The following is a 6,000-nucleotide window of genomic DNA, read 5'->3' on the forward strand; positions in this document are numbered from 1 at the left end:
GCGTGGAAGAAACTGTAGGCGTGAGATTGGTCATTGCCGGTTAACAACAGGTGCAAACACTGCTCTTTAAATTTAGCCATGGCACTTGGCGTCTTGTCTCTCAGCCGTCACTTATGGCAACTGCTACTGATTTGGAAAGGATCAAGGAAAGGATGACAGAAAGGGTCACATTTATTAAAAGGCAGAGAGAAAAAAGTTTTGTTCTCTTTTATTTAATAAAAACTAACCTAAGGAATGAAAAATAGTAAAAGACTTAGAGGGTATAAAGGCAGCTTAAAAAAATAGAAGAGGGAGGCCAGGCGTGGTGGCTCATTCCTGTAATCCCAGCACTTTGGGAGGCTGAGGCGGGTGGATCACCTGAGGTCAGGAGTTTGAGACCAGCCTGGCCAACATGGAGAAACCTCCTTTCTATTAAAAATACAAAAAATTAGTTGGCATGGTGGTGCACATCTATAATCCCAGCTACTCTGGAGACTGAGGCAGGAGAATTGCTTGAATCTGGGAGGTGGAGGTTGCAATGAGCCAAGATCACACCATTGCACTCCAGCTTGGGCAACAGGAGCGAAACTCTTTCTAAAAAAAAAAAAAAAAAAAAAAGGAGAAGGAAATTATTAGGAAATTATTCAAAGATAATTATTAACAAATTGTTCTTAATTAGGGACTTTAAAAGCCATTCCAGCTGCCAAAACATGGGAGCAAAAGCATCTAAAAGCATTGGTTGAAGCTCAGAAAATAATTATTATTAATTCAGAGAAGGGGACAAGACCTGGATTAATATAATTTACTAATTCATTCATTGTCAGTCAGTCAAGAAAAATATATTGAATAGTAGGTGCGAGGCAATATATGTGAGGAGAAATTTTCCAAAATCTGCATTCCCTATATTGTGTATTTCTTTTTCTGAAATATTCATCTAACCACCATAACCCTGACCTTGAAATGGAATAAATCCTTCCCATAACTTTGTAGTCAAACATTTACATATCACTCCAAAGAATGAAAGATCCCTTGAGCAATCTCAGAGCATTAACATAATATGAATTTAAAACATACCACCAATGTAACAATCACCCCACTCAATGACTTTATTAAGAAAACATGAAAAGGCTGGGCATAGTGGCTCACACCTGTAATGCCAGCACTTTGGGAGGCCAAGGTGGGTGGATCATCTGAGGTCAGGAGTTCTAGACCAGTCTGACCAATATGGCGAAACCCCACCTCTACTAAAAATACAAAAATTAGCCAGGTGTGATGGCATGCTCCTGTAGTCCCAGTTACTCAGGAGGCTGAGACAGGAGAATTGTTTGAACCAAAGAGGCAGAGGTTACAGTGAGCCGAGATCCCGCCACTGCACTCCAGCCTGGGTGACAGAGCGAGACTCCGGAAAAAAAAAAAAAAAAAAAAAGAAGACATGAGGAATAGCCATGTGCAGTGGCACTCCTATAATCCCAGCCACTGGGGAAGCTGAAGCTGAGGCAGGAGGATCACTGGAGCCCAGAAGTTCGAGACTAGCCTGGGCATCATAGTGAGGCCCTGCCTCCATTAAAAAAAAAAAAAAAAAGACACTAAGAGATTGTAATTTTTTTCCTGTCAATGTGTAGTAGAGTACAATTCTATTTAAATGGTTTTAAACTACTTCATTGCCTAGGGTATAAACTAAATTTCAGTCTCAGAGAATTATAAGACAACATGGTATTACTTTCTTCATGCCTTGCTTTGCTAAGATATATATATTAGGCTGAAACAGGGCCCTTTGGGTTACTCACTATCAGGGGAAATAACTAAACTAATAAGCTTGTTAAAATTTAAGCTGAGTTTTCAGCACCTATAAATGCTACTACTTTAAGGCCCTGAAGCAATTATGCCTATTATCTGTTTGATCAAAACATTTTGTTTATTGCCAAGAGAAAATTTTCACATAATACCACTAGACGATTAACCCAAGATGGCGCGTGAAAGATCCTTACTCAGAATTTTGATTTAATTTGGAAATATCTTTATTATTACCTCCCACAATATGGATTTGATATCAAAGAGGATTTAATAAAGATTGTAAAGATTTAATGGTTCTTTTAAAATCCATCTTCGCTGCTTTGCTGCTTTCTTACCAATTTTGCCTTTTGGAAGGTGAAAAAATATGAAGAGACAAATAACTTCTTGTTTGCCAACCAGGTCCTTCTCCCAGAAATAGTCCTGGGACAGGCTGAGTGCAGTGGCTCATGCCTGTAATCCCAGCACTTTGGGAGGTTGAGGCGGGAAGACTGCTTGAGCTCAGGAGTTTGAGACCATCCTGGACAACACAATGAGACCAGCCTGGCCAAGATGATAAAACCCCGTCTCTACTAAAACTACAAAAATAAACAAAATTAGCCAGGCGTGGTGGCACATGCTTGTGGTCCCAGCTACTCAGTAGGCTAAGGTGATAAGATCGCTTGAGCCCGGAAGGATGAGGCTGCAGTGAGCTGAGATCACATGCCTGCACTCCAGCCTTGGCAACAGAGCAAGACCCCATCTCTTAAAAAACAAAAGAATTGCTTGCCAGGTGTGGTGGTTCCCCGCCTCTACTAAAAAATACAAAAAATTAGCCAGGCATGGTGACACGCGCCTGTAGTCCCAGCTACTCGAGAGGCTAAGGCAGGAGAATCGCTTGAACCTGGGAGGTGGAGGTTGCAGTGAGTTGAGATCACGCCACTGCACTCCAGCCTGGTCGACTGAGCAAGACGCTGTCTCGAAAAAAAAAAAAAAGAAAAAAAAAAAAGTCCTGGGACATAAATGAATCTTTTAGAATTAAATTTTACATATAAGCTAATACTAAGCAGGCCAATTTTGAGAATTAAAACCCTAATCATTTCTAGAATGTATCCTTTAAGATGGAATTCTCAATTTTTGTTTCATCTTGACAGATACACTTTTAATACATGCTCATCACAAACAATAGTTCCTAAAAGCATCTGAATAAATAAGATGAACTTTGGCTTTATACTCTTCCAAATGTGTTAGCTGTAACTACACTGTGTCCAGACATCTCCCAGTTAAAATGATCTGAAATACTTCTTAAATTTAATAAAACAAATTCTGCAACTGCAGTAATGGCTATCACTGAGGTTCAAGAAATTAACTCTTTATTTCAACAAATAATACTTGGTTAAGTTACTACAGCCAACAAAATGACGGCTCTGGCCTAACAAAGCTTACCATATAATAAAAATAAGGAAAGCAGGGGAGGATTGTAGGAAGTCATTCACCCAGATTTGAGGATCTGAGAAGGCACTTCTAGGGAAGCAATATTGGGTGAGGTCTGAAAGATCAGTAGGAGTAAATGCCAGAGGGAGAGTAGCGACATTTGATATCAGAGAGGCAATAAGAGCAGGTGACAAAGTATCTCATGAAAAAGATTAAGGAATTCGTATTAAGAATTTTTATTGCCAGGCCTGGTGACTCACTCCTGTAATCCCAGCACTTTGGGAGGCTGAGGCGGGTAGATCATGAGGTCTAGAACTCAAGACCAGCCTGACCAAGATGGTAAAATCCCGTCTCTACTAAAATTACAAAAATTAGCTGGGCATGGTGGCAGGCGCCTGTAATCCCAGCTACTTGGGAGGCTGAGGCAGGAGAATCACTTGAACCTGGGTGGCAAAGATTGTGGTGAGCTGAGATCGTGCCTGGGCAACAGAGTGAGACTCCATCTCAAAAAAAAAAAAAAAAAAAGAATTTGTATTAAGGAATCTGTATTAAACAATTTAATATTCCTCTTTTATAAATGAAGAAATTGAGGTTAAGAATCTGCCCAAATTCAGGCCGGGTACAGTGGCTCATTCCTGTAATCCCAGCACTTTGGGAGGCCAAGGTGAGCAGATCACTTGAGGTCAGGAGTTCAAGACCAGCCTGGCCAACATGGTGAAACCCCATCTCTACTAAAAATACAAAAATTAGCTGGACACCGTGGCTCACACCCGTAATGCCAGCACTTTGGGAGCCTGAGGCAGGCGGATCACCTGAGGTCGGGAGTTCGAGACCAGCCTGACCAACATGGAGAAACCCTGTCTCTACTAAAGATACAAAATTACCCGGGCATGGTGGCACATGGCTGTAATCCCAGCTACTTGGGAGGCTGAGGCAGGAGAATCACTTGAACCTGGGAGGCCAAGGTTGAGGTGAGCCACGATTGTGCCATTGCACTCCAGCCTGGGCAACAAGAGTAACACTCTGTCTCAAAACAATAATAAAAATTTTTTTAAAAAAATTTTTTGATACAAAAATTAGCCAGGCGAGGTGGTGGGCTCCTGTAATCCCAGCTGCTTAGGAGGCCAAGGCGGAAGAATTGCTTGAACCCAGGAGACAGAGGTTGCAGTGTGCTGAGATTGTGCCACTGTGCTCTGCAGTCTAGCCTGGGTGACAGAGCCAGAGCCCGTCTCAAAAAAAAAAAAAAAAAGAATTGGCTTAAATTCAGTTCCCAAATTCAGGAATGAGAATCGGCTTAAATTCAGTTCCCAAATTCAGGAATGAGGGACTCCAGCACCTATACTCTTAACTATTAATGTAATCTGCCTCTCCAGTAACCAGCACTCTTGATGTGCAGTCCAATATAGTTCTCTTAAAGCTATAATTCATCATTGCTTTTATATCTCCCAGGCCATTCAGTTTGCAATGGAAAAAAAAAGCAGTATAGAAGGTTAGAGCTGAAAAAGACTTGAAAGGGTCTCTAATTCAGTCTCTTAGTCCACAATGGAGCCACTGAGGTCTAAGCATGTAACTGACTTTCCCAAGACCACAAAGCTATTTGGTGGTAAAGGCAAGATTATAATCCAAGTTTCCAAACTCTCAAAGCAGTTCTCTTTTCACTATACCACAAAATCTGCCCCTCCTACATTCTCTTCCTTTGGGGATAGGTATTAGTATAGGATCCAAAGTTCTTGTTGACTCTTTGAATGGACTGGCTGACACAGTTAGGAAGGATTGGCAATTACACCTTTGCAGCTTCTACTTCCTGGTCTATATGAAATGCCACCTTCAATTCTACACATTAGCAGAGTGAGCAGGTAGGATGTGCTGTGCGAAAAAAAAATCTTGTTTTCTTTTTTGTTGTTGTTTTTGAATCAGAGTCTTGCTCTGTCACCAGGCTGGAGTGCAGTGGCGTGATCTCGGTTCACTGCAACCTCTGCCTCCCGGTTCAAGCAATTCTTCTGTCTCAGCCTCTGGAGTAGCTAGGACTACAGGTGCGCACCACCACGCCCAGCTAATTTTTGTGTTTTTAGTAGAGACGGGGGTTTCACCATATTGGCCATGTTGGTCTTAAACTCCTGACCTCATGATCTGTGATCCGCTCCCCTTGGCCTCCCAAAGTGCTGGGATTACAGGTGTGAGCCACGGCGCCCAGCCAAAAGATTGTGCTTTCAAACTGCTTTGCTACATTAGCTTTGTCTTAATACCTCAAACCCTCACATTATTTGCTCCTTTGGGTTAGAGCACTGGACACCTCTGTGAAAATGCCAATGGACAGTATAACTAAAGAAAGATCTTGTCAACACCTTAGCTGAAATTTATTTATGCAATTAGCACTTGCCTCTTGGAAGAATCCTGAAGGAGTAGGACTCCGGAAAGATTAGGATTTTTGTGCAGAATCAAATGGTACAGGATGGCCTAATATGTATGAAGTAGGTTAGAGTGGGAACTGCAGTGAGGGGTCATGGCATATAAAGTCATTGAACTCCTAGGGAAAGTGGGAAGGACATTGAGGCAGAAACAAGCATAGAGAATGGAGCACTTTTGTACAAATTAGAAAAAGAGGCCCTGGCCAGGCGCCGTGGCTCATGCCTGTAATCCCAGCACTTTGGGAGGCCAAGGTGGGTGGATCACCTGAGGTCAAGAGTTCAAGACCAGCCTGGCCAACATGGTGAAACCCCATCTCTACTGAAAAATATAAAAATTAGCCGGGCGTGGTGGCGCCTGCCTGTAATCCCAGACACTCGAGAGGCTGAGTCAGGAGAATCGCTTGAACCT

Source organism: Macaca fascicularis, chromosome 9 (genome assembly GCF_037993035.2).
Source record: "Macaca fascicularis isolate 582-1 chromosome 9, T2T-MFA8v1.1".
NCBI lineage: Eukaryota > Metazoa > Chordata > Mammalia > Primates > Cercopithecidae > Macaca > Macaca fascicularis.